Source organism: Alligator sinensis, unplaced genomic scaffold (assembly GCF_000455745.1).
Source record: "Alligator sinensis unplaced genomic scaffold, ASM45574v1 scaffold1355_1, whole genome shotgun sequence".
Lineage (NCBI taxonomy): Eukaryota > Metazoa > Chordata > Crocodylia > Alligatoridae > Alligator > Alligator sinensis.
The window spans coordinates 709,689-719,234 of NW_005842435.1; the positions used below are offsets into that span (position 1 = coordinate 709,689).

Sequence of the window (9,546 nt, forward strand, 5' to 3'; positions counted from 1 at the left end):
GGGGGGGAGGGGATCTCTTTGCAGCCCTTTGCAACACTCACTTCTGGCCAAACAGCTACTCTGGCTAGGGGACAAGACTGGCAGAAACAGCTGGGGTCCTGTCCAGGGGAGCACATGGAGCCTGAAGTGCTTCAAGATCCTGGTGTGTGCGCCCCAGGGCAAAAAATGGCTGGTGGCTTTTATAGCCTGCAGCTAGGGGCTGCCACAAAGCATCCCAGCCCTGGGGTACCAGAGGCACCCATCCAGGAGCCCTGGGACTGGGCTCAGGGCAGCCCCCTAGTGGCAGGGCAAACTCGGCACTAAAGTTCATGCTGGAACACATCTACATGTGAGTTATTGTGCTTTAACTACCGCATTTGCAGGTATCATATTTCGTCATGATTAGCCATTTTTACTGTGGAAACACCTGCCCATAGTGCACAGTAAATTAGGCAAAGGTGCAGTAAAGTGTCTCATGTAGATGCACCCAGTGTCTAGTTGGGAGGAAATATCAAGTGGGGTTCCTCAGGGGTCTGTCCTCAGTCCAGTATTGGCTAATATCTTCACTTATGATTTGGATGATGGGACTGAATGCATACTTAGAAAATTTGCAGGTGACACCAAGTTGGATGGAGTTGCACACACTCTGAAGGGCAGGGCTGCAATCTGGAATGACCTGATAGACTAGACAAAATGGTCCACAGTCAATCACATAAGATGGAACAAGGGCAAGTGCAGAGTCTTGAACTTGATTGGCTGGGCTTCAGTAATGGAGAGAAGGACCTGGGGGTTACAGTACGCCATAAGCTGAATATGAGCCAGCAGCATGCTCTTCTTTCAAAGAAGGATAATATCATACTGGAATGTATTAATAGAAGTTTCATTTGCAAATCAAAGAAAGTGATTCTCCCACTCTTTGCACTGGTGAAGCCTCACCTAGAACAACAGTGTGCTTTTGTTGCAAAAAAAAGACAACAGCATCTTGGGTTGTGTTGTACCACTAGCAAATCAAGTTAAGTGATTCTTCTGTTCTATTCAGCACTGGTGAATGATCCCCTGGAGTACTGTGTGCAGCTTTGGGCCCCACACTTCAAGAAGGATGTAGACAAATTGGAAATAGTCTGGCACAGAGCAACAAAAATGATTAGGGGCCTCAGAAGCAAAACTTACGAGGAAAAGCTAAAAGAGCTAGGATTATTTAGTTTGGAGGAAAGAATACTGGGAGAAGACTTTGGAGGAGAGAAGTTCCCCTACCACCATTCTGAAGCATGGGGATGCTGAATATATGAGATGCTGAGGCTACTGGAACGTGTTAATTAACACATTCCAATAGAGTCAATTAATCATGTCTACTCTGAAATGTGCAAATTAGCATGCATTGGAGCAGGCATTGGGCACATATATAGGTGCCAATAGTTTCATCCTCTGGGGTTCTGTTCCGAAGCATATGATCCTGGATGCTCATACAGGACATTGAACTACAGGGGCATTGATCTAGCCCAGCATTTCCAGTGTCCCTAATTTTGGCAAAGCATATATAAATCATTTTGTAAAAGTATATCATAGTAGCTAGGGTCAGGAGGGACCTGAACAGATCATCTAGCCTGACCCCCTGCCACAGGCAGGAATGAATGCTGGGTTCACAAGACCCCAGACAGATGATTGTCCAACCTCCTCTTGAATTTGCCCAAGGTAGGGGCGAGGACCACTTCCCTGGGAAGTTGGTTCCAGATTTTGCCCACCCTAACTGTAAAATATTGCCTTCTGATCTCTAACCTAAACCTATTCTCCATCAGCTTATTACCATTGTTCCTTGTCACCCCAGGTGGTGCTGGGGAGAAAAGGGCTCTACCTATTTGCTGTTGATCCCCCCTGATGAGCTTGTAGGCAGCCACCAGGTCCCCCCTTCAGCCTCCTCTTCCTGAGGCTGAGCAGGTTCAGGTCCCTCAGTCTCTCCTTGTAGGGCCTGTCCTGCTGCCCTCTCACCAAGCAGGTGGCCCTCCTCTGAACTCTCTCCAGGCTGGCCGCATCCCTTTTGAAGTGTGGCACCCAGTACTGGATGCAGTACTCCAACTGCAGCCTGGCCAAAGTCGAGAGTCTAGGAGCAATTTCAGCCCTGACATTTAAAGTCAATGGGGTGACTGACCATTCATGTCAGAGCTGAATTTGGCTATTAAATTTCTGCTGTGCTTCTTTAAACTGGATCTACAGTCTTTCAAGACTTCTCCAGTAGCTGTTGTAGGGCACTGTGGTTTGCCAGAATGTTTGAAAGCTGGTGGAGTGAGGATGTCAATTTTCTAGATAAACTGCACTTTTCAAGGGGGGGGGGGTGCAATCTGTTCTTTCAGCACTGTGAGAGTGATCAATATGACATTTCCCACTGAGAACATGAGCTCTTATGTACTGGTGTTTGTGAACTTTGGTGATTATTTTCGCATTGGTGAAGCAGAGACATGCCACCACACTGCATATTTTGTAGGTGAAAGTGTAACAGAAGATGATGATGGGATTATGTCTTAGTTTTCCTGCAGCCAGACATTATTTGGATTTCATGAGATGGTAATCAAACCACTAGACAAGGATTGGACCTTTTTTCAGAGGTGAATGCTAGTGCATCTAGGCTGCTGACAGTCAACTGATGGGGTTACTTAGAATGGGTAGGCTGAAGAAAAAGAAAAACAAGTACACACCTTAAGCCTTTCAAAGCTACATATATAAGACTATTTCATTTCCAGTTGAATTATTCACTGAAAGAAATGACTTGACGAGTTTAGCCTCTTTATTTCTGTTAGTGAATCATATGCAAACCAGTACTGATTCTGGAGAACGTTTAGAGGGTTTTGTTTTGTTTTGGGGTTTTTTTTATGTATGGGCTTTATACTCAAATCGCCTGGATAAACAATGTTCAGTCTTTGGGATGAGCAAAGGTTCTTCACTTTGTCTCTGGGGTCTGTGTTTGGTCACCTGACTTGCACAGTGTTATCTGAGCTGCTTGATAATATGGCAAAATACGCTTGTTAACATCTGAATGCCTTTGCTTGCAGGAAGCACAGTCACCCTCTCCAAAACTCCCAGCAAGAGAGAGAAACAGGTCACATCAATTAGAAATAAGGAGATCCATGAACTTCTAAATTTGACTGAACACTTAAGAATACTGCTTTAGGATATGCAGCTCTCTCTAATTTCAGGGTTATGTGAGATTGAAAAATGAGGGAGAAACCTCCAAAGTCGAGAACCTGGATTTGCATAAGCCTCTAAGACTGCAGGGTCTGTGTCTCCTCTTTCATCTGCCAGTATAGTTAGAAGTAACTCCATAGGTGGAGTCTACTTGTGCACAGTGCTGTTCATGGTTAACTATTCCTGCCTAACACCAGGCGCAGATGGTCTCTTTTTAGAAAAAGAGTGCCTAGCTCCTGTTTGTTTTACACTAATATAAAACTGGTGAGAACTGGGTGCTTGATGCTTATTTAAAATTTGTGTCTTAGCAAAACCAGAAATGCAAAGGAATGGGATACTAATGATACGAAAAGATGCACTTGAAATGAAGCATATGCTTATATGCCTTGTCCATTAAGTAAGGCTTTAATTCAACAACTTGGCATGTTTGAGACCGCTGATGCCCGGCACAGTAAATTTACCATGTAGACATGGGACTTATAACATGGAACTAGTGGTAGTGTATTATATTTGAAAAATCGCTGGCAAGTTATGTAGAGATGGTAAACTCCACAGTAATAATTGTCATTAATGGTTCAATTCATTTTTAGGGCAGCTGCATTTAATTTCAGTGGAGTTACACAGGGATTATTTGGCCCTTTTCTATATTAGATGCTCTTTGTTAGTCTTAATTGTCTACAGAGCACAACATCATTATGTGCTGATAATATTCTGTTATATTTGAAAATGTTTGTATGCCATCCCAAGGCCATCAGCCTGATTCTTCTCTCTTACTAAACAATGTAAATGAGTAATAACTCCACTGAAGTCTGTGGAGTTAATTAAATCAATAAGCAGTAAGAAGATTGCTTAGGTCACAGTCCAGGTCCCAAAAGTTTACCATCTAGCTCAGACACACAGACACAAACAAACACATGGTGTGTTGGGTTGAATTGGAGGTGTAGGGATACCACTGAGGTCATTATTAAAAGGCTTTGTAGAGGAAAAGGTTTTGAATGAGGATTTGAAGGCAGAGAGGAATAAAAAATATAAAGTTGTTTTCAATAAAATGACAAAAAGTCATCACTGAAGATCAAGCCTTTCATGTATCCTTGTCACTTCTGGCTTTTTACCCTGCTGATTCACCTTAGATAAATTCGAGAGATCCTGGAAGCTGTGGCTGGGAAAGAAGGAAAAAAATTCATGCCAATACCTTCCAGTTTCTGAGCAGTTTCTTGAGGCAGTGAGTACAATCATCAGAACAAAAGACTCTCTGAATTTGTGACATACATTACTGCTGACTGTGGCAAAAGCCAGCCCTCAGGAACTGCCAGTGATGCTGTGAACAGGATGAGCCTCCTAGCATACCTGTGGGTGACTGGGAGGGATGTCAAAAGGTTTTGGTATCAAATGCCTTCATTTAATTAAAACAAGGGGAGGAGGAAAAGGTCTAACTAATAAAGCAATGCCATCCTGCCAGCTTCTAGTGAGCCCAGCTGCTCCCACAGTCAAACAGAAATTCCAGATCAGTTTTTAATTAATGAAATTAATGCCATTATGGCTCAGCTGATCTAGAGAATTCCACTTTCACTTTTTTTCTCAGGGGTTATTAATTAGTTGTTATTTGCTTGCCCTAAACTCAGTGATTAGATTTGCTCTATAGCTGTTTTAAGGAACAGAGGTCCTAGCAGAGTTCACCAAGGAGAAAAAAATGAAAGTAGAAAACCGTGTGCGTGCGTGCGTGCGTGCTGGGGATTACAGTCTGCCAGTTCATTCTATGCCCTTACAATCAGGAATCGATTCAACTGAAGGGTAACTGGGCCAACAAAAGTCTATGACAGAGTGAATGTAAAGTCATATTGCCCCCATCTGTGGCTTAGTTGATCCCAAATGTTTCCCTTTAGTTGAAGGCGTGGCTATGAAATACAACCTAATCTCCACTCACAGCAAGGATATCTTTTATACTTGCTTTTCAGTTGACTGTACAACATGCAAAACAGCAGAAAATTGAGCCACCAAGGGCACGTTCAGATGAGCCTGAGCGTGCCGTGTGGTATATGGCGCTGCAAACATGTCTGCAGCATTACTTACCACAGTCAGGTGTTCTCCGCACTGTGGAGGCATGCTGCCCATGCATGCGCTGCTCTGGGTTTTTTTTTTTCCATGGGTTTTTTTGATTCCTGGATAGTCAGTGGTCAGAAAAACTGTTGGAACAAAAATGGAGCAGTGCATGCCATTAAAAGTGGAGCCAGGCCACCCGGAGCTGTGCTGCGTCTGCCAGCCAGGCTCTGCCCAACGAGATTGCTGCAGCTACAGCCGAGAGAGGCCCCCAGGTAAGGCTGCTGGGGCCAGCACAGTACTGGCCCCAGCCTCAACTACTGCCCCTGGGATAACTTGCCATGTGCCAAAACGTGTGGCATGGGTGTGTCCCAAGGACAAGTAGCGGTGGTACAATGCGTGTGGCATAGGTGCACCTCTCCTATTTGTCCGTGGAGAACCAAACATCTACACTCATCTGGATGCAGTCCTAGTGTCCAGTTTGTGACAAACAAGAACCTGCCCAGCCCCTCCCCCCCAAAAACAAAAAAACCCCAAAACAAACCAGTATGCGACAAGCTGGGAGAGCAGGGAAAGAAATGGAGAGACACATAGGGCTCGATTCTATCTTAGTTTATACCTGTGCAAATCTAGAGGAGCTCATCTCAGAGGCTGGTCCCAGAGCAACAGTAGGTATATTTAGGGAAAACAAAATGGTTAGAATAAAATGAAGGCCAACTCACACATTTGCTTTTTGAGCACTTCAAAAAATTTTAGTTAATATTAGCATATTAATTTACACAGGCTTCTGCCTTTCCTAGTAGTTATCCAGAGATGAAAACAAGTACTAAAATGCCAACACAGAACTATTCAGATGAGAATTTGACTGGCTACAGGAGAACACAGCAAAAACAAATTATTGTGCATTTTTTCTATTCCAGAGTTACCTGGAGGCCTGAACCGAGTTCAGGGCCTTGTTTTGAGGGACACTGCAGATGCACATAGAAAAGAGTATTTGGACATTTAGAAGTATTAACAGTATAAGCAGAAGTGCAGGAATTTAAGGCCAGATTCTGCTCCACCTGGAACACTCTGGAGCTTTCAAGACTCCCATGTAGTATGCTCCAGAGGCTGGAAGCTCCCAATTAGGGCTCTTAACCAGGGATCACACCATGTGCAGAAGCACAGGGAACTTCTATCAGCTGACCAGAGCTCCCAGCTGTGGGAGTGTACCAAGTGTGGAGCCTAAGAGCTAAACCTGCTACTTGGTGCTGCAGGAAGTGCCTGGGATTGTTTTCCCCCTGCAGACTTCCTACCATGCACATATGGCATGGCAAAAAGTGTGCTTATTGGGATCTCACATCAGATCCCATTGTGCCTTTAAATTAACATCTGTCAGGGTCCGTAGCCACCTAAATCCACTTAGCTGCCCAATAGATGGAGTAAGTGGGGAAAGTTAGTAATATGCAGGGGTCAAGAGGTAGGGGAAGCAATATTTAGCATCCGTATAGGCACAAAGCTGGGCACCTGGGGCAAAGCAGAAGTGATGACTTCTAGTTTGTGATCATGAAAGCAAATGAAAATGTGGTGGCCAGCAGCATCTGCTTTTTTTCACATACTCCAAAGTCAGTGAAAGTTGGTGCCCAGGGTGGCTGCCCTATTGCCCCCACCCTAGTTACACCACTAATTCCTCCATTACCACTGAAATCCAGGGTAAACACCTTTGTGAAACTGGTCCTAAGTGAATTGCCCAGGGTCACACTGGGAAATGTGTAATAGAGGACGGAATTGAAGCAAGAACTGAATCTCAGTCCAGTGCCTAAATCACTAGTCTACCTGTCATTCTCTAGTATTGCACATTTTTCAAACAAGCCAATGGAAGGAAAATTGGGATCAAGCTCCTACATTTTGGGAGCTTACTTGAACTATGTTTTCTGAGGTTCACTTATGGTTCCTGGAAGTGCACTGCCTTGAGGAACTGAACAAGACAAACGTAGGCAAAGCCGACTGTGTGTGGGAGGTAAATGTAAAAGTATTTTCTGCTGTTTACAGCCAAGGGAGATCTGGGTAGCTGCCACTTTGCAAGCCCACAGATATCTGAGTGGATCCTCTGAGAAGCAGACATTTTCTTTAAATAGTGTGCTGCAAATTAAAAGCTTCTGTGGCAAAGTCCCCATAGTAGTTTCTCTCTTAATACTTCTGCTGCTCTGTCAATACTTTTAACAGTCCACTGAAGTCAAAGTAGCAGTTCAATACTTTAAACATTCAGAACACCAAGTTATTTGTTCCTTCCTTCCTGATTGATTGGCAATATTGGGAAGCAGTGTGTGTGTGTGTGTGTGTGTGTTGGGGATAGCAAGGAGATTGTGGAATAAATTTAGACCTCCTAAGCATCTGGGAGGTAAATGCTTTTTCCATCCAGGGGCAATTTTTTTTTGGCATTATATCTTGTATTGGACAACTGCATAATTGGGAAAGAGTTTAGACAAGCTTTTTCTATTTTTGCCAGTGAACTCCAAAACCAATTTCATATTAAGTCAAGCAAAGTGGCGTGTTTCAATTTTAACTCCTGTTTTCTTGTAAGTTTCTAAAGAAAATGGACTTTTGTATTTAAAGCAATCAAAACAGAATGCTCTGACAATTTCAAAACTTTCTCTTTTTGCATTTTTTAAATAGGAAGCTTATTCAAACGGAAGCTTTTCTGTGATCACTTTCAGTGCAAATGAATTAGTATTAGGCAATTAAAAATGTTGTGTCAAAAAATCCCCTACCTGCTCTGTCTCATCTGGTGATGGCTGAATTTTCCTCTAAGGTCTTTTGGGCCATGAGATAACACAGTGAAGACATTTCTGTGATTCACTGCATAATCATACAAATCACAGCATGCGATTCATTTCCACATTAAGGGCTAGAATCTAAGCTGATGTAAGTCAGTGTCTCTCCACTGAAGTCAATGAAGCAGCACTGATTTATTTCAGCTGCAGATCTGTCCCTCATTTGCCAAAATAGCATTGTCTAGAACTAACCAAGTGTGGATAATATGAACTGGCTCTGTGCAAGTTTCTTTGGCATCCCTTTGCTAGTTGTGCTAGCTCCTGTCTGGCATTAACCTCTGCAATTGCAGTCCTGTGCATCCAAATGACTCTGCCAGTGCATCTTAGTCCTGACCTGAAATGGGCACTCTCCATAACTGTCATGAAATTAATCACAAAAACATACATGTTGCTTATTTCATCCAGTTGTAGTGAGTCTATAATAGTGCTGTGGCAGTGCACTCTAAACAATGGAGCGTATATTTTTCAGAGTACCCCACAACTCCTCAGCACTAAAATAAGGCACCCCAGTCCCAATGTTTGTTTGTGTGCAGTTCCACAAAAGCTAATAGGACTTATCAGTGTAAAGGAGAGCAGAATTTGGTCTTTGCTGTGCACAGAGTACAACTGTACTCAAAAGCGACTGGTAGGGGATGCACGGAGGTACACGTGCCCCCGCCAACGGCTGACACTGACGCTGTCAGCAGGACGGTGCCCCCTCTGACAGGGCTGCCGCTGTCGGCAGCTTCTGCGGGTGCCCCCCAGATTCAGGAGGCACCAGTCACTCATGACTGTACTGTCTCCCTATCAGTAGCCAAAAGAATGAAAATAAATTACCATAAGAAATGTTGCTACACAATATACATTGTCCAAAGCCTTTGCTGGATAAAGAAAATCTGTTCTCCCAAAGTTGTTTTCCTGATGAGCTTCTCTGTGTTCAGTTAGGTGCTTTATATCCCAGAAGAAAAAAAAAATGACATAAGAAAAAGATGAGCTTCAGAATAAAACATAATGGCAATACATTTCATTCTTATTTCATCTTTTCTAGGGTATTTTATCTTGAATAGCAAGAAGGGAATGGGCAGGATTTTCCTAATGGTTCAGCAGTAATAATTGTGACCTGATTTTTCAAAAGAGCTCAGCTCTCCTTTACATAGTAAAATATGTGGTCACCTTTTAAGGATTGTTTCACACTGCAATGCATGTTGTATGTGCCAAGTGCTCAAAAATGTGCCTACTGGTGTGCCAAGAGGACCAGAAATGCTCTGAGAAATAAGGTTATTTTTTAGAAACTTAAACGTTAGTGGAGATCTAGAAACTGGGCTTTTGCTGCTTAGACCCAAAACCTAGGTTTTTCTGTAGCACTGATAGACTGGCACCATTCTCTTTGCAGTCATGCTACACTTTTTCTAGCTTCTGGTATCTGCTGTGTTACCATGTGGGTTCTTGCTCTCCTGCTGTGAAAATCACTAGCTATCACTGTGTTGTGTGAATGTAATGTGTTTAACAGCAGGAGAAACCAGGGGGCAGTCTGGAGAGCTGTGCTGACTTAATTTGAACT

General features: G+C 43.3%; 1 long non-coding RNA gene across 2 annotated transcripts; it reads right to left on the reverse strand.

Moving 5' to 3' along the window:
* Positions 1-3,778: 3,778 nt before the first annotated feature.
* Positions 3,779-6,302, reverse strand: LOC102379704. Of its 2 annotated transcripts, XR_324611.2 has the most exons (4): positions 6,120-6,302; positions 5,813-5,844; positions 5,227-5,339; positions 3,779-4,315 (listed from the first exon to the last, which is right to left on the reverse strand). It is a non-coding gene; the product is annotated as an uncharacterized LOC102379704 (long non-coding RNA). The 2 variants fall into 2 exon arrangements; XR_003095637.1 differs by lacking the exon at positions 5,813-5,844.
* Positions 6,303-9,546: the final 3,244 nt, after the last annotated feature.